Raw genomic sequence first — 19,448 nt, 5'->3', positions numbered from 1 at the left:
AAAAAAAAAAAAAAAAAAAAAAAATCAAGCTGCAAACTATGACTTCTACTCTCCTTTGGGTAATTTGTACTAATAATATTATCTTAAATATAAAGATAGTATGATGAAAAGTGTTCGCTGGAATTTTTTTCTTTTTTATAATTGAAGTTCAGGTTGAGTATCCCTTATGTGAAATAATTTGAATCAGAAGAATCTCAGATTTTGGAATCTTTGCATATAACAAAATTATATATCATGGGAATGAGATCCAAGTCTAAAACCTAAAATCACTTATGTTTCAATATGTACGCCTTCTACACAAAGGTTGAAGGGAACCCATCACATGAAGTCAAGTATAGAGTTTCCAGTTGAAGCTCAGATTTGAAGTTTTGGGATTAGGGATGCTAAACTTGTATATCATACATATGGAAAAGTAGAGGCATCATATGTGAATAATGTGTCTCAGTGAATAAATTGGAAACAATAAGACGTACCTGTAACCCATCAAGTGGGTCCACAGTCTCATTTTCATTACAAAAAGACAGAAGCAATGATAATGGTTAAATAAACTGATTAGCCACAAATGGAGCAACATTTTTCCATTAAAATGTTGGAATGATAAAAATGATGGCTATTATAAATATCAAATCATGGAATCATGGAAAGATGGAAATATTTCCTAGAAGTGAAGTTTGGTTTATTGTTTTGTTTTGTTTTTGTACTGGGGATTAAACCCAGGGCTTTGCACATACTGATCAAGTGCTCTACCACTTAATCACATGCCCAGCCTGAAAATGGTATTAAAATATTTAAATATGATTATAACTCATGCATATGACAACCCATTTTACTCCTAAAAAAACACCTGGTTACCTGCACCAGGACCTACATACAAATATTATTTATTTATAGTATCTAAAACTTGGAAACAACCTTATTGCCCTAAATAAATTGTGGCATAGTTAATGGAGTGACAGGGTTAGTCTTATAACATAATACTAAAGTTTTTAAAAAAGCAAGGCACAAAGGAAAACACATTTGTAAGGACTTTTATGCAAAGTACAAAAACAGTTAAAGTGTATGATTCAGGGGTACAATTACAGGTGGGAATGGGACGATAAGTGTTAAATTTGTGACAGGCTGCCATAAATATCAGGGTAGTGGTGAGCAGTGTGGGCAGAGGAAGGGCTAAGTAGGAGCTTTCAGCGATGTTTTCTTTCCTGTCCTGGGTAGCAGCACATTGATCACTTTATTTTTTTATTTTTATTTTTTGTGGTACTGGTTATTGAACTCAGGGCTTTATGACTGCCAAGCAAACTTTCTGCCATGAAGCTACATTCCCAGCCCTGTCAATCACTTTGTAACTATTTGTTAAACTGTATATAGAAATTGTATGTACTTTTCTGTATGTACATTGGACTTCATAATTGAAATATTTTTTAAAAAGCCAGAGGAATACATACAAATGTTAATGATGGTGAGAGCAGTTAAGTTTGGGATTTTCCCCCTTGTTGTTTCTGCTTTCTGTCTTTTCAGGAAGGTGTTGCCTCTATAATAGCTGAAAACTAGGGAAAATAGACTGATTACTGCTGGCCTTCTTCCCTCTCCATATCTTTAAAAGTAATTTATGTTAACTGTATTTTTGTGAGACTAATCATTATAACAAATGTGAACAAAGGAAAATTAAATTTATCAGTGAAACATTCTATTGAAAATATGTAATTTAAAATCAACAAGATAAATTTCTTTTGCTAAAGAATATGTCCCTGTCGCGTTCAAAATGCTGTGAGAAACATGATCCTGTTTGATTCTTCTCTAGTTTCTAGATCTAAATTACTGCAGGGACACAAATTTATGTTGTCACAGTTAGTTAACACATACAGATTTTTACTATGGATTAAAATTATGAGTATCATGGGCCAGGGATTTAGCTCAGCGGTTTGGTGGCCTGCCTTGCAAGAGCAAGGACCTAAATTCAATCCTCGGTAACCAAAAAAAAAAATTATGAGTATCACAATACTTGATTTATGTTCATTCTTAGCTAGAATCTTAGTATATAATTCTAGTATTTAAATTAAGGAACATTCTTGGGGTGAGGAAGTTTTCTTTGGGGGGGGTGCCAGCGATTGAACTCAGGCCCTTGTGCTTGTGAGGCAGGTGCTGGAACCACTGAGCTAAATCCCCGGCCCCAGGAAGTTATTTAATAACAGCAATTTTCAGAAGAAAACATTTCCTAGTGTTTTTTATCTAAGAGAAGGGAGAGGAAAATAAAAGAATTAAAACACATTATATACCAACTTGCCACAATGAATGTAATCATTATGTACTACAAACCTATAAAATAAAAAAATAAAATTTAATAAAAATTTTAAAAGTTTAAATGCACCAAAAATATACATATATTTCAAACAAGTTAGAACACTTTTAAAACAACAGTAGCACAAATTCGATGTGACTATCTCAAGACTTTGGTCTTATTTTTTAAATCATAGCTAAAATGAGGTCTTATCTTGGACATAGTATTTTTAAAATCATAGCTAAAATGACATGACCTTCAATTTCTGATATGACATCTTAGATTATTTGGGACCAAGTACCTTTTCTATTGAAACTTTAGATGATCACAAAGAACTTCCCTTCCCACTTGAATGCTTTTGCTCTCTTTTCCGTCTTCCTAGAGGACAATAGAAGTCATTTGATTATTTTTTGACAGATGGAGAGAGTAGTAATAATTCTTGATTTCTAAGAGCTGGACTTCATTGCATTTTTTGTTCTTCACTCTGCCACCAGCTTGCAAGCCCTTGCCTTTAAATCCTTTGTCTTCATCTATCTATCTATCTATCTTCTATCTATAAAATTCTTGCAAATCAATCTTGAATCCCAGGGCCACAAAAACCAGAGCATTTTCTAAATAGCTTTGTCTCTAGGGAAAATTAAAGAAATAATGACAACAAAAAAACTTTATTAAATAAAAATACTACTAGTTCACTCTTTTCTCAATTTTTTCCAACCCTTGCCTTTTCATTTCTCTTTATTGGATGTGGATCTTTGGTCAAGACAAATAAAAGAACATAGTCTTAAAGTCTCTTCTGCAATCAAAAATACTTTTCATTGGATTTAAGTTTATAGTCTTAAACATCGAGGTCACATTTCAAAAATATTTTCTTTTTTGACAGGAATTTTCTAATCTTATTCATCTTCATCAATTTCTAACAGTTAAGGTGATATTCACAGAAGTTCCCCAGAGAGTTACATGTTGAAAAGTGAGACAGCCTTTCTCCCTCTCCCTCTCCCTCTCTTTCTTTCTCTCTATCTCTTTCTTCTTTCCTTCTTTTTTTTTTTTGCTCAGCCTCCCAGAGATTGCTGGGATTTCAGACATGACCAACACGCCCAACTGAAATCTATTCATTTTTGCTTAACAGATTACTAAGTAAACCATGATAACTACCAGTTATTGAGGGATCTACTATGTGCCCAGCCCTGATTCTGTACTATTTGGAGGTAAGAGACATGGAGTATCAGTATTCTGAGCTCAAATGCCAATATTAACCTAGGAAACTCCAGCCTCTAGCTGTCACTCTCCTCCAGCTACACTGATCTATTCATGTTTTCAAATGAGAGGTTACTTTTGAGAGGGCCTATATTAGTATGGAAATTGACTACACTGCAATGGAAATACCCACATAATTATATAGCCATTTTCTTTCTTTAGCCCTGCCTCCTTTCTGTAAATGTCAACTTCTTATTAAACACGATGGATGGTCTCACCATTACCTATGTGACAACCCTAACCTTTCCAGAAAGCTTTACAAGAGTCAGTTGTTAATTTGTACCCATCAGAAAAATTTGCCTTTTGTCCATGATGCATCCTATAGACCATAAGTACAAGCTCATTGTCTAGCAGTGAGGGAAACACTTTTCAATTATCTACTTGTTATTATCTACCTACCCACCTATCTATCTAGTGGTATTTGAGATTGATTCAAAGGGTGCTTTAACACTGAGCTATATAAACAGCCCTTTTATTTTTTGAACATAGAGTCTCACTAAGTTTCCCAGGCTGGCCTTAAATTCGGAATCTTCTTGCTTCAGCCTCCTGAGTGGCTGGGATTGCAAGTGTATTCCAATGTACCTGGCCTCTAATTTATACTTGCATACTGCTTTGTTTCTCACCATTGGCCATCTTGAACCTAGAAAGTTGTACCTCACAGTGAGCCTTTAGGTTATTCGTACAACTCTTTGTGCCTCAGTTAACACTTCTATGAACTAAGTGTGGGTGATAATAATTCCTACTTCAAAGTATAGTTTGAGAATTAAATAACACTTGTACTTAGGAAATAAATGATAAGCATTGGTAATTATTACTATTTGCAGTCTAGCATGTTACCTACTAGACTATACCTTTTACATGTATCATCCTCAGGCTCCTTAACCACCTAAACACACACAAGTGTCAGACTTGTATACATCTTTTGAGAATCAGTGTTACCTCCTCTGTGATATCCTGTGACCTCTTCAGGCAGAGTTTATTTCCCACTTGTCAGTAACATCTTGCCAGGCTACGCCCTGGTTCAAGGCTGTTTTTATCCACCAGCCCATGGAGGCGCTATCTTCCTCAAAGGTGAAGGTGGCCTAATCCATTCTGTACTCTGGGATTTCACAGCGTCCACCACTAATTAGTTCTCAACAACTACTGACTTAATAACTCCACTTAAGGTAAATGCTTTCTTGGAAGACTGACAGTTCCTATTCAAATGACCATTGCAAGAAGAAAGACAATACTCACAGACTTCTTTTCCCAGAAAATAATTTTAAACATAAAAGCCCAAAGTTGAGTGTTTTCAACTTGTCTCACTTTGGAACATGTTTCCTTTTCCCATAAAGGTATGTTCAATAGAATTGTCTTTTCAAAACTTGAGAAATCATATGAAAATTATATCAATGTTTTTGCCTTTGTTATTTGTTTGTAATTAGGGAATGGTCAAGCAGTTGGAAGGCAAAGAATTTTGGCACGAGACTTACACATCTTGAAGACAAGAGTGTCTTGTTGGGATGGTTACTGTTTTTAAGGCATAACAGACATTTACCCTTGTTAAACTCCTCCAATATGAGTGATTTAAGAGTTAATGGAAAATCTGAGGATATTCAATGGTAAAAGTATTTTTATGCATCCACATTTCTGATATTTGAGTTCAAGTTTCATTTTCTGAACTAATCGAGGTCCCACTAAGTTCTGTCCAAAGCTGAATTATATCAGAAAGAGGATTGAACACATATCTGAGAAATTTACTTATCAGCAACTCAAGACTTATATCAGCAACTCAAGACTTATAGGAGAGAAAGCTCACATGAGAATATGGCTTTTCAATTACTGTAGCCCTGAACCTTGTTGTACCTTGTTTCTTGACTAAGACATGAACTCAAGGCATTTTTGTTCTTTCCAGCTAAGAAAAACAATAATAGTCAAAAGGCTTGAAGTACTCAAAAAATTTTGGCACCAGAAACAATATTTGATCTTTCATAAACTTCTCATGTAACAGAAATACAGAGATTTTTGTCTGAGATTGTATGGTTGTCCTTTTCTACAGCTAGCTTCATAATTGCCTTAGCAATTTCTTGATATTTATGACAAATTGGACTCTTTCCTCAGACCTGGCTATTTGGAAGAACTCTACTTTCACCATCTCCCAGCATCTGACTCAGGCCAATGTATGACCAGAAAGTCAATAATAAAATAAATCACAAGTGACAACCAGAAATTTGTGTGAGGAAGGGTCATAAACAAAGAACTTGAGCAAGTAAACTTTGCCTGAAAAGAAAAAAGTGTTTTGTCACAGATGGTCAGTCAGCAAGGCAGAGTGAGGAGGGAGTGCAGGATTGGGAGCCGGCTGGAACTGGTTTTAGATCCTGGCTCTGGCATTGTTAGCTCTGTAGACTTGAAAAAGGTACTTAACCTCAAATGCTACTTTTTCTGAAGAGCAGAGATAATATCCTTGCAAAGGGTCTGAAAGGATTTGATTCATAACAGTTAAGTGCCCCCCCCACACTTATAAAACAACATGAGGTGGAATATTGAAACCACTGTTTCCTTCGTCAGAGAGACCCAAACCCAGAAAGGTTAAGTAATCTGTCTGAGGTCACATACTTAGCAGGAGATGACTGGGGATTTGGACAGAGATCTGTCTGGCTCCAAAGCCCACAGCCTTAGCCTTTGGAGTATCATGGGATTGGTAAGAGTGTAAGCAAAGAGCCCAGCGTGCTGCCTGACCTTCCATAAAGAGTGAGTAGGCAAAGCAGCAGAATCAGAAAGAAGCTGTGGAAATTTGAGGTAGATATGTAGAACAGGAACAGTAGAACACTGGGTTTCCTGGTAGCTTTCATGAGCGCTCCTGATCACCAACAGGCTCCAGTGTGATAGCAGTGTTCCAGACCTATCAGGAGTCCCAGTACCTCATCTCTTTCGCTGTACTGCTTATCCATTTTTCAGCTCAATATTTGTCCAGTTTTGGCTATCCCAAGCCACCAATGGCTATGCTTCAAATGCTTTCAGTTCATATCCTGGCCATAAAACAAACTCTTTTTCTATGCACGAACAAAAGCATCCTCTTAATCATCTACTACCAGGACTCCAGAAGGCTGAGATTTTCCAGTTGCCACAGCTCTACACCCAAATAGTTTGTGCACTGCTCCTAAAATGTGTAAATTATGCAGTTAGGAATGGGTGCTGGCATTAAATATTCTAGATCCCCCCCAAATCAAACCATCTTCAGTCTTCTCCCTGTCAAGTTTCCCAACACCTCTTTCCTCCACAATGAACCACACCGTAGTAAACTCTTACAAGGCGAGGTGAAATGCCAGGGGCCCTGAGGTAGCGCAACACAGCAGTGCCATCCAAGGGTCATCCTTCAAGTCGTATGAAGTGTACAGGCCCCTTACTACCCTAGTACTGTAATTTGTACCCTACTAGAAATTCAATACAACTTTTCAGAATGCAAGCTTGTAGAGGAAATATAATCTCATCCTATCTCCTAAGTCACAGACTCACACTGGGACAACCGTCCTTTCTAGCCTACCCAGACACATAGAAGGTAATCTAATCAGTTCTCTGGAATTATAGTTGTACATAATCAAAATAAAAATTTTAGGATGCTCATTATAATACAGCAGGCAAAGTTTTGCAAGTAATAGCTTACTGTGTGGAAATTGTTGTTGGTGCTTCTCCCTCACTGATCTTAGCTCCAGCTTTAACGTCCTGCATTGTTAACAATATACCATCTTCCAGTCCACCATTCCCAGCATTTGCATCGCTAGCCCCATCCTAAAAATGAAGATTCTAACTAAAAACAGTAAAATCTCAGTGTTGTTTCTGTACTTCAGAGTAATGTTGCCATCTGAGTTCACAATTGGAAGCTCTGGATTGGAATTTGAAACAAATGAGAGAGATGAATATGAAGATTTGAGAAAAATTTGAATGAGGGATTATATAAATAATGTCAAAATAACTGTCACTATGGTAGGCCATTTATATACATTAGGAGTAAACCCTGCAGCCTTATAAACAGGTAATGATTCTTATTTCATGAATGAAGAAACTGAGGCTGAAAGTGGCTGGGCACTGCGAAAGTCACATAAGTTGTAAGTCGAAAAAACGAGGACTCCATTCCAGGCCCACATCTGCCTCTTTCTAATTCACTGTAATGCTTCCCTTATGCTGTTTATCTTGACACCTTGACATATTCAGGAATTAAACATATATAACCAAAACTGAAAGCTATATTCATCATATTTCCCCGAAAAGAAGACCTAACTGGAAAATAACCAGCCTCTCCTTGCCTTACCTGCCATGATGGTTTTCTGGCTGGGTGGCTACTCTGTAAGGCAGGTAAGGCAAGGATAAGTTGATTGAGGCTGGCATTTCTGACCTGTAGTTTTCGAAGCTGACTGTTTTCCAGGTAGGACTTACTTTCAGGGAAACAGGGCATGTCCTGGAGGATTGGATTATCATGTATCAGCTCTGTTCCTGAGGACCAAGCAGAGCATCTGCCTCTCTGGACTTCAGGGTCCACCTTTTTCAGACAGAAAACACAGTGACCTACTTTGCAGGACTCGTAGAAGCAATCATAATGAAGGCTGCAATGACAAAGCCTTTGGCTAAGAAACAAGGACATAATGGACCAATGCCACAAGACCGCGCTTTCTCTGACCCCAACCTGGAATGTGGAAAAATAACAAGTGTACACGGCTGTGTCTACTACCTCCCCCTGCTTAGATTCACCATATGTGAAAATTCATTCTGAATCACTGGAATTCTCTCTGGAGAGGAAACACATGGAGATGAGAGTATCAAACTACAGCCACAAGGCTTGGTCAAGCAATTTATATACAGTGTTATGAATCCCTTGCTTCTCTTCCTGCCTTTATTTAGCCAAAAAGGAAATGAAAGAGTAAGATTCTAATTCATTAATCTCTTCTAATGAGCTTTACAAATCTTGGGGAGATGTTGAAATGTAGGAAATAGAGGCTTTGTGAGTTTTAGTTTTACCCTATAATAGTCTCCTTCTACCAGAAGCAGACAAGAGACGTATTAAACTTTCTTCCTACATCAACATTTTAAAATGCTACAGTTTAAAAAAAAAAAAAAAAGCAATACTTACTTCAAGGGTTCTGTAAGTGAAGTCCAAAGTCAAGGGAATGAGCTCTGTCTTGTGAAAAACACCATATGTTCCTTGTGGCTGAGGAAATCACTGAGCTGTTATTAATAACTGGCTTAGAGCTTTTGAAGAAACATGAGCCAAAATGTCACAGGAGGAGGAAAGGGGGAAGGAGTGACAGACACAGGTGGAATAAATTATAACAAAAATATACCTACGCAGGGGCTGAAATAAGCCAGGAGGAGGGGACCAGCTCCTCCACAATCAACAGGCTCTTGCGTTAAATCTGCTAAGAGTTAAAACAACCAACAAAAATACCCCTAATATTGAAAATACCATGACTTACTCAATGTTTTACTACCCTTTGCTCTCCTGAACATTCCTTCTTTGAAGAGATCTTAATATCTTTCCAAATTTATACATTGCACCTCATTTACTTTGACTTCCCTGTTTTCAAAATATATCAACAAATAGATTTTTGAATATATATTCTCTTTGGAGAGGGTACTGGGGATTGAATCCAGGGTCGTCCCAATTGTCTACATCATCAGCCTTTTTTTTTCTTTTGAGATAGGGTCTTGCTAAATTGCCTGGGTTGTTTTTCAACTCCCAGTCCTACTGCCTCAGCCTTGTAGAGTGCTGAGATCACAGGCATCCACCAACATGGCTCATTATCCATGTTTTATAGTTTGTTTACCTGTAGGCATATTAGCCTAACTTCCTCTGGGTTCCCTCAAAATTCCTAGAAGAGTATAGGTGTGTGGGGGGCATGAGGGGAATGGATCTTGGGATAATACTGTACATAAAAAGGACTCGACAGAATTGACATGGTAAGAACAGGGCTAATACCTATCCTCTGGTTTATCATAATTCACTCCCTCTTTTTTTTTTTTTGAAAGCTATCTTTCAAAACTTTCCAAGACCATGCCTTTTCCATCCCCCATAACTGACATCAAATTGTTTAGACCACTAATAGTGTGTTGTTAGACCTAAACTGTAGCAAACATTGTCTCTGACTATTTTGAGTGTTACAAGAAAATTATTAGACAAAAGTAAGTGAAATCCACAGAGGTGACTTATACGTCTTTAAATGGAGTAATACTTGTTAAGTTACTTGATTCTTATTTTTCCAGCTGCCTTTACCCTAGCTCACGCCTGATGACAGCTCTTTTTTCAAGCTGAACCCTTTGTCAACTAAACACTGTTGGTGGGGTACGCTTCACTCCAAACTTCAAACCGTGAGAGCTGGCAGAGGCAGTTGTTAGGAAAAGAAACTGATAAATCATTGATGACTAGTTGAGCAGACAGGTGAAAGGGAATAGAACAGATAATACAGGGTCTTTAGTTTTTTTTATTTTTCAGTCTCTGGTTCATGTACGGCTGTACATCAGTGTCGGAGATACATTCTGACAGATGCATTGTTAGATGATTCCAACATTGTACAAACAGAAATCCTATTTACACAATCCCAGATGCTATAGGTCAATTGCTCACTGTGGCCTCAAGATATATAAACTTAAACACTTTGCCTCTAACACCCGTTTTTGTTGCTGGAGACGGCCCTCCGGCTTTTATTTCTTACATTTCAAAATTGTAGTTAAATTAAGTGTAGCAGCACATGCCTATAATCCTAGAAGCTTAGGAGGCTGAAACAGGAGAATCACAAGTTCCAGCCCAGCCTGGGAAACCTAGCGATTCCCTGCATTTTTCTCCAATATCATTTAAATGAGTTCCTTTTGGTTTTCATTATTAAGCAGAACCAAGCTTGATAAACATGTTTTGCACAGAGGAATCAGTGAATCCAGAAGAAAACTAAGCAAACCCCCAGACAAAGATTCAACAACCAACGCACTCCTTTTTCATGAGTCCATTGCCCATCCAGGTGCCCTACGAACAGCAGGAGGAAGGGAAGACTCCCGGCTCTGCACACCCAGAGAGCAATGTCAGAGTTGGAAAAGCCTCCCTCCCGTGTTTCTGCAGAAGGCACAAGATCCCATGTAAGTAAAGCTTTGTCTGTGGAAGGAGACTAGCTTACTGCAGGAAGAGTTACCATGGTGAAGCAACTTCCAATAAGTAAGTAAAGGACTGACATGCAGGAATAATATTTATCAGGAAACCAACTTCCTGTTTTTAATCACCCCACTATTTTTTTAAAGAGATGAGAATGTCTTTGGGATAGTCGAGGGCAGTGGAGAGGAAGTGACAAAGAACAGCCATCCAACGTTGCTGCCAATGCCTCTGGCCTGTCTGGCTCAGTTTTTGCCCAGTTACAATTTCTGTGCTGGAGGTGGAGGGGCACTTGTGTGGTTGACACAGTGGGGAGTGCAGAGGTGGAGTTCTCGGAACTGGCAAATATGACACTGCATCTCCAAAGGGGAAATGATAAGAAGAAAACGGAATTGTTCGTGTTTGTTTTGTGTTTGTTTTGTGTGTGTGTGCACGTTTGCAGTACATAATGCTTACATTCCTTGTGGGGAGTTTGCACATGTATATAACACATCTTAATTCTTTTTAATCCCCTTCCCTTCCCTCCTCTTTCATCTCTGAGCTACCTTTTATTTTGCTTTCTTTATAAATTGGGTTTCTCATATAAGAAAAACCACGCAGCATTTAAGTTATTGTGTCTGATCTATTTCATTTAACATTGTTCTCAAATACATCCATTTAATAAACCAAAGTACTTCAAAGAATATTTTATAAAAGTCAGAAAAATTCTAAAATTTAAGGTTACATATTTTAGCTTCAGTATTCATATATATATCTGCTGCCAGGAAAATTAAGTTACATTCTGAGGAATGCAATTATCTTTTTATTTGCACATTCAGAAAATTAATATTGAAAAAGAAACTCAGATATGACAACCTAAGTGGATTTCTACCACCAAAACTTAATATTGTAACAATCTTGTTGCTGAAAAACCACTGAATGAGATAATGTGCAATAACAATGCTCGTATTTGAAGACTTAACTGGTTCCAGTCCCTGTTCTACAAGTTTCCCATATAATACACATTTATCCTTATACAACTCAGTGAACAAGAAGAGAGAAAGACTCAGAGTAGTTATGCAATTTATCCAAAGCTATAGGTGTCAAGGCTACATGAATTCAAGAATTCTGGTCCCAATGCCATGCTCTCACAATATACTGGAGTAGCTCCCGCAAAAGCATACATTTCAAAGGGAAGAAAAGAAAGAGGCAGGGAGGGAAGGAAGGAAAGAGGAAGGAAAGGCGGAAGGAAGGGAAGGGAAAAAGGAGGAAGGAAGGGAGGGAGGGAGGAACTCATAGTTTCAACTGAAATGTGTAGTCTGGTCTTCTTGTGGCCAGATTTGACAAGACAAATATTGGAAAAATTAAATTCTCAGAAACCGTTTTACCTGGAGAGCTTAATGTACGGAGATGAGTGTTAGTACCCCCTACAGGCTGAACTTTCCATCAGAAACAAAAGTGTGTTGATTTGACCTTATAGAGAATTCCAGTTATCATGGAAAAACATACAAAAATGTAACTCAAGGTATGGACTCAGAAATATTTCAGATAAAATGGTTCAGTATGAAATGTGAGTGTTTCCCTCCCTAGGTCTTTGAAGGAACTCTCGCTGCATAAAGAAGGCCAATGATATGAATAACTGAATGGCAATAAAACTTAATTCACAACCGAGGATCTCAATGAATTTAAGGCAACTGCTTTCCTAAAGCAACCAGAGAGTAGGTAACACAAAAAGCACTTGGTTTTTAATGGCTTTACAAATAAAATCACCCCTTTTACTCTCCAAAGTGTTACATTTTCAGCTCAGGAAATCAATGCTGGATCGTGGAGCCAAATGATTCTCCAAGGACCAAGAAAACTGAGAATTTCTCTTCAGATGAGAGGATAAAATATGAAGACAGGATTCCTCAAATTTACAAAAGTTGTTGGAAATCTGGGCACCGTGTTGTTCCGTGGCTCTAATGTAGACTAACCCATCAGAACAACAAACTGCCCTCATGGAAAAGTTAAAAGAATAAGAGAATCCTGATTTCCTCCACTCTACATTTCTCTACTTTTAGTTCTATTAAACTAAGACTAAATGAGTGGCAATGCCCTTGGAGAACTAGCTCAAAGCATGAGAAATGTACCCTCACTACCACCAACACAGCCAGTTACAAAAATGTTTAAATTGCTAACCATAAATACTGACCTGGGGCTAATGTGACAAGTCAACAGCTGCTACCAATGTCTGAAATTGGTCAACAGGACACTGACCACAGCTCAGAGTCACACTCAGAGGTTGGCCTCTCACTCTATACTCACCTTGTTGTATGCACAGCCATGCTACCCAACTGGGGGCTTCCCCATTATGTAACCTGAAAGGCATCCCCAATACATCATAAGCACCCAGAACAGAGAAAGCCCAGCAATGTAAAAAGTACACTGTTTTTCCAAAGAAACTGAAAGGCCACAGGAGGAACCTAATATTGTTTTCTTCCTCATCTAGTTCTTTTTTTTCTTTTTTTTTGTACTCTGGTCCTTGTGCTTGCAAAGCAGGCAGCAGAACTGCTGAGCTAAATCCCTAGCCCTCTCATCTAGTTCTTTAGCTCAGATGCACTTGTGGATGTCTCACTCAGACACCTGGTCCAATATAGGTTATTTCTTTCAAAGCCTCATTGTTAGTGTAAACTTCTCAGGATTCCTAAGCTATATGAATTCACCCCGGTTCTTTAAGAGTCTCAAAGTTCCATGAGGTCAACCCCATAAATAATGACAGCAACATTGAATAAATGCCAACTAAAAATTGAGAAGCTTGTGAACTACTACAGGCCTTGTCCTTTCCCAAGTAAAAGAGAAGCCCCCATAATACGAGTCCTATTATCTGTGGAAATGTGTAGATGGGTCTGAAATGGAATAAAGAGAAAAGATGTTCTTGGCTTCAATGTCATCAGGATATCCATCATTACAATCCAACTGGCCAGGGCTCACAACTCATAAATTCATAACCTTGTACTCAGTTCACAATAACCCCTTGCTAAGTTTCTCACTGTGAAAGGTGATATATCAAATGCTCTTAGCTGGGTATGGGGCACATGCCTGTGATCCCAGCACTCTGGAATTGTGAGGCAGGAGGATTGCAAGTTTGAGCTCAGCCTGGCCAACTTAGCAACATTTTATTTCAAAATAAAATATAAAAGTGGGCTGAGGACATGGCTCAGTGTGAAGGCAATAAGTTCAATCACCTGTATCATAAACACTGATTTTGCCTTTGATCAAAACAACTAGAATTTTCTGTTAGTATCTCTAGCTGTGTCTTTCCCAAGATTCCCTTCTTCTTTTCCATCACAAACTTAGTTCTTCCCAAGATTCACAAAACAAGTTGGATGAGAACGGAATCAAATTCAATGGTTAGGTTCAATGTTGTCCTTTTGGAGAAGTTTGATTTGGTTCTCATCCAGTTTGGTTTGCAACCAGAATTTTGGAGAATTGAGTTTGCGATCTGAGGTACCACTGACTGCTTTATCCTACTTCCTATTCTGTATTTCCTTGGCCTTTAGCAAGAACCTCAGTGAATCTTGATACTTTACCTGGCAAAGTGACCCATATGTTCATTCCTGAGGATACTGGACCATTTTCATCCTGCCTGAAAGGGGTTGTCGTAGTTTCCCACTGACCTTAGTAACAGGGCAAGGTAATGCTAGGAGATGCCTTAAGGGATCTCCTGCACTGTAAACATACCCGTTCTTACTTCCACTGTGCAGTAATAATTCAATTTCCCCTTGGTAGTCTGGATCCATCATCCTGTAGATGCACCTACTGCTTAGTTCCAGCTGACACTGTAATAAGAGGCCCTGCCATCAATTTTGTTTTTCCAAGAGAAATTAGGAATCTGGATTTTTAAAAATAAAAATCTTACTTAAGTCAAATAGTATTTCATATTGTCCTGAATACTTTAGGGTAGACCAAATGATGGTGAGTTAGTTCCAGGCCAAGTGCAGCAGACCTGAGGTCCACCTGAAATTATCAGGATACTCAGGCACCTTGTTGTCACCCCTTATCACGCCTGGGGTGCTCACTCTTGTCTTTGCTACTTCAGGCTTTTACAGGTGCCTCTTAAGCACAACCTGGAAAATCCAACAGTGGGTCATTCTCCTCAGGGTCACCTTTATCCAATAGGTGAAAGGAGTTGGTGGATCCAGGTTAGACAGCAGCTCTCTCCTCTGCTCTGACGATGCGAAACATGTTCTAAGTTATACCTTGGGGACATCCATTGGAGTTGAATTCAAGTTGCGCAGGCTGCTAACCTAGTAACTTATTCCTGTACCCATTACTGGTGTCATTTTCTCTATTCTGCTTCTATTTCTTTGGAATTACTTCATAAATAAGCTTCCTGTTCGCAAATTGTCCCCCAAGTTTGCTCTATGGGAACCCAGTCACCCATTGGATAGGTGCCCTCAATTCATGCTGTTCCTGTCATCCTGAGGACTTTTTCACTAAATCTTACCTGTTCTTCAAGAGTCTGCCTAAAGACCGATTCATCGGGAAGTCTTCTGCGACCCTTCCTTTCTTGCCAGTGCTCTAGGGTCCCAAGCACTGCTTCCCTAGTTCCCACTTTTTGCATTCATAATCTCTTAAGTGCCAAAAGAGAAATAACTGACTCCCACTGCACTGCCAGGTACTCTGCCCAATTTGTAGAATACATGAAACTACGTCAGAACAATGAACTTCCGATTTTAACATGAACATGTTCATTTGATGCTAAAAGCACTATTTGCATTCCTACTTTATGGAAGAGGAAACTGAAATTCAGGAAATGACCTGCACTCAATTGAATTCACACAGGACAGTGTCTACTGTACCAGATGCTTTGCATGTTGAGGCTTCATGCCCAACATTAAGTGTCCAAGCAGGGCAGGATGTCCCAGAGATTTGTAGTTTCCCTATACTGGTCTACTAGAGCACAGGCAAAGCTATTTGGAGGGAGAAAAGTAGGTGAAACTAACTAGGCTAGCTTACTAGGCTTAACTCAAAGTCAAGGAGTTACCTTTTAGGTCTCTTGGGCACATTTAATGAGCAGAAAACTAAATTCATTCACAAATGACATAAAACAAGTTTTTTTTTTTTCTACTTTAAATTTAAGCTATTGTATTTCTTTAAAGTTCAATGGGGGTCTTATATTTTCCATGATTTTCCTCCTCATGCTCATATGTCCTCTCTTGAACACACAGAAAATGTTTATAACAGCTGTTGCCACATCTTTGTCTACTAATTCCATCATCTGTTTCACTTCTGAGTCCGATTTTTCTTTTGTTTTTAAGATTAATCACAGATTAATCCTTTTCTCATGGATAATCAGTAATCTCGAAAATTACATTAGATTATAGGTAGAACATCCCCAATATAAAAATCTAAAATCTGACATACTATGAACTGTAAAACATTTTGAGCAACATATTTTAAGTGGAAAACTCCACTTGGTTTCATGAATAAAATTATTTGAAAGTATTGTACAAAATTACCATCAGGCTATGTGTATAAGGTATATATGAACATAAATTTCATATTTAGACTTGGATCCCATCACAAGATATCTCATTCTGCATAAACAAACATTCCAAAATCTGAGCAAATGAGAAATCTGAAGAACTTGTCTGACCCAAGCATACTCGACCCATAGTAGGGTTCCAAAAAATAACGTCAGAAAAAATTGAAAATATATTTACTTCAACAGCACCCAATGCAATATAAAATTAGGGGTGATATGCCAGAAAATTTCAAGGGACCAGAAATTCAATCTCTCGTGTCCACATGCACAACAGACACAAAGAAAACCTACCACGCACTAAGGTCTTTCTCTATTGCTAAACAGAATGTTTAAAAAGGTCAAGTCAGGATTAGACATTAGTGACTAAATACAATTGCATTTTCACAAGTTTTTATTTTGTTTTCAGTATTTGGGATTGAACACAGGGCTTTTGCACTGAGCTACTTCTCCAATCCTTTTGAGACTTACCTAAGTTGCTCAATTGCTCAGGGAAGCCTGGAACTTGCAATCCTCCTGTCTCAGCCTCTTAGAGTGCTGGGATTACAGGGATGAGCCACACAAAAACTTCCAGTTTTTTTTTTTAATAGCCTATACATTAAAACAAACACCCAGACTTACTGTTACACACAAAATACAAGAAAGTGTTCTAAGCCAAACATTTCGATTTTAAAAGCACCATGTGGACATAACCTTTAAAAGTCATTAAAAGAAACAATGCATGCTTACAGTTTAAAGTTTACTTATCTGACGTTAAAGCACTGTAAATCTTGATGTGAGAATGTTTTCTCTATTATATAGAAAATTGAAGCTGGTGGATGAAGACTGAAATTCAGAAGTCCTGGGTAATTTCCTAGTCAATATTTTCACCAAGTTGCAACTAAAACCCAGCTGCCATGGGTAGGTAGGTATGTTTTCAGTTCACCATATGACTAATCAAATGAAAAACTTAATACTAAAAATGTAATATTGATTAAGAATGCATCAACTTACTCAAGGTGTGTTGACTTATTTATTTAGGTACTGAGGACTGAACCCAGGGCTTTCACTCTGAGATCTACCTTCAGTTCTTTAAAAACTTTTTGATAGCAGGTCTTGCTAAATTGTTCAGGCTATGCTCAAACTTGTGATCCTCCTGCCTCAGCATCCTAGAATGCTGGGATTATAGGCATGTATCACCACACCCAATTTGTACTTATTTGTAGACAGAGAAAGGCCTTTATTTAAATGGTTGGCACTCATAAGAAGGTATCACAAATGGGTTCTATATTCCTAAAAGAATCTCAATAATCACTGTACACATTTTCCTTCCAGAAAGTAGATTCTCACAGATATGGGCTTACTAAAATATAGCTGTTAAACCATACACTTCCTCCCTCAAATGGAAACACCCCAAATGTTTCTTCCTAAATGGATATGAAAGGACACAGTTAATGTCTTACTGCTTGAAGCACTACACTGTCCATTTGGGCCAATTTACTCACTCTGGCCAGGCATGTACATGTTACTTTACAGGTAAGGAACTTGAGCCCCAGCGGAAAGAACTAGTTCAAGCTCGGCCTGGATCCTGAAGCCATTTTTGTCACACTTAAAATTTTAAGGAATAAGCACCCTAACATACCAATTGTGATGCCCATAGCCTGAATATATATACAGCATTGTATCACTTGATGGGGCTAGGACTTTCTGAGAAATCCAGCATTAGGCAATTTTGTTGTTCTAACAGCACAGAACATACTCACCCAACCTATTTCGAGTACTCTGAGGTCTCTTGACACATTTCAGAGACTCAGTCACAGCCAGGAGAGACTGCTGCTGGAATAATGTGGCATACCATTTTAAACTTTTTTTTTTTAACTTTCTAAGGCAGTCTTTATATTTTAAAAACTAAATTGGACATCTGTAAGAAGCAACATGGAAACAATGTTTGCCAAATCAAAAACCAACGGGGGGGAAAAAGATTTTCAGGCTCCAGGTACATTTTAAAAAATTATCTTTATTTAGGTTTCTGATTCAGCACATGTATCAAAGACTAATCAACACAAAGTAAATAAGACATTAATTGGAAGTCTTACATCTCTCTAAACTCCAAGAATGTCAAGTTGCCACTATTACCAGAACTCCAACCTAGTCAAGCTGTAGACAAGCTATCATGAACAACATACAGTGTACACAGATACACAGAGGCAAAAGGCATGCTAGCGTCTGACTCTCCTCTTCTCCCTGTTGACGTCTTTCCGCTTGACCGTCCACTTTTGCATTCCAGGCTAAGTTACAAACAAAGTCCAAAGAAGACTTAGGGTCAATCTGACCAGATGCTCTTCTAGAGGAATGTATTCTTAACCTGTTGTGCCTGCAACTTTGTTTTTGCCAGGATGAAGTTTGGATGGAGATGTACAATACAATCTAGATGATGTGCAGACTAAGTCAAAAGCTAAAGTTGAGCAGTAACCCGAGTTAAGGCATGAATGCACACAACACGCACACACACACGCACACAGCGTCCACGCGATCATGAACACAGGACTCCTTCAATTGTCGACTGAGAGGCAACCTGGGTGTGGCAGTTAATCACCACTGCTGAGCATCCTGGAAAATGCTCCTGGAAACATTATGCTAACACCTTTAAAAGAGAGAGAGAAATAAGGGGGGATTCAAAAACCTAAAAGGCCCTCGATCTTTCTTATAATGGCTCTTGAGCATGGAACTCATAGCAGTGTCAATGGCTGGCTCTGTAATATTTTGGAAATAAAAGTTCGTTTTAGTCTATTTCTTTGGTAGTCATCACTACAAAGTTTTCAGTGTTGGTTACCTATAAGACAAGTACTAGACAGAAGATTGAGTTACACAGAAATATTTCTGCACTGATAGAAATATTAAGCTCTCAAAGCACAAATTTCTATGATTTTTCTTGTCTTACTGGGCATCCTCAAAAGCAAGGCTTTGTGCAGGGAAAAGCTCCTATCTACCTAACGAAGGGCAATACAGATTGTGTTTTTCTACAATTGAACAACGAACAAAAATTCACATTATCGATTATTTCTGGCCGAATTGGTTAGAAGCCAATGACAAAGACAACAGCAGCACTTGCTGTCACAGCCACATTCTGCTCACACATTCATTCCATGGTTGCTAGTCAGTTTCTCAAGAGCTCAGAATTTAAAACTCCATCCATTCAAAAAAGGAGCAAGTTAAACTAAATCTAATACACTTCCACCACCTGCCAAATTTCTAGGATTCAGTTTAGAATGCCAGCATGCTTAATGAGAGAAAGCAGTTCAGTTCAGAGCCCAGAGGTGTCAGGTACC

General features: G+C 38.3%; 1 protein-coding gene across 4 annotated transcripts in view; it reads right to left on the bottom strand.

Moving 5' to 3' along the window:
• Nucleotides 1–8,729, bottom strand: part of Mrln (myoregulin) — an 11,321-nt gene extending 2,592 nt beyond the window's left edge. For 2 of the 4 annotated variants that reach the window (XM_019204379.1, XM_019204385.1), the window contains exons 1-2: nucleotides 8,634–8,729; nucleotides 2,577–2,653 (exon numbers count right to left, since the gene is read on the bottom strand). The gene's annotated coding sequence lies outside the window, so the exon portion shown is untranslated. Of the gene's footprint in view, nucleotides 1–2,576; nucleotides 2,654–7,942; nucleotides 7,971–8,633 lie in introns of those variants that run through there. The other 2 variants (XM_019204382.2, XM_019204383.1) reach the window with 2 other exon arrangements.
• Between the last annotated feature and the right edge of the window lie 10,719 nt (nucleotides 8,730–19,448).

Source organism: Fukomys damarensis, unplaced genomic scaffold, assembly GCF_012274545.1.
Source record: "Fukomys damarensis isolate Sample0158 unplaced genomic scaffold, DMR_v1.0_HiC HiC_scaffold_20, whole genome shotgun sequence".
Taxonomy (NCBI): domain Eukaryota; kingdom Metazoa; phylum Chordata; class Mammalia; order Rodentia; family Bathyergidae; genus Fukomys; species Fukomys damarensis.
This window is presented reverse-complemented; position numbering and strand designations above follow the sequence as displayed.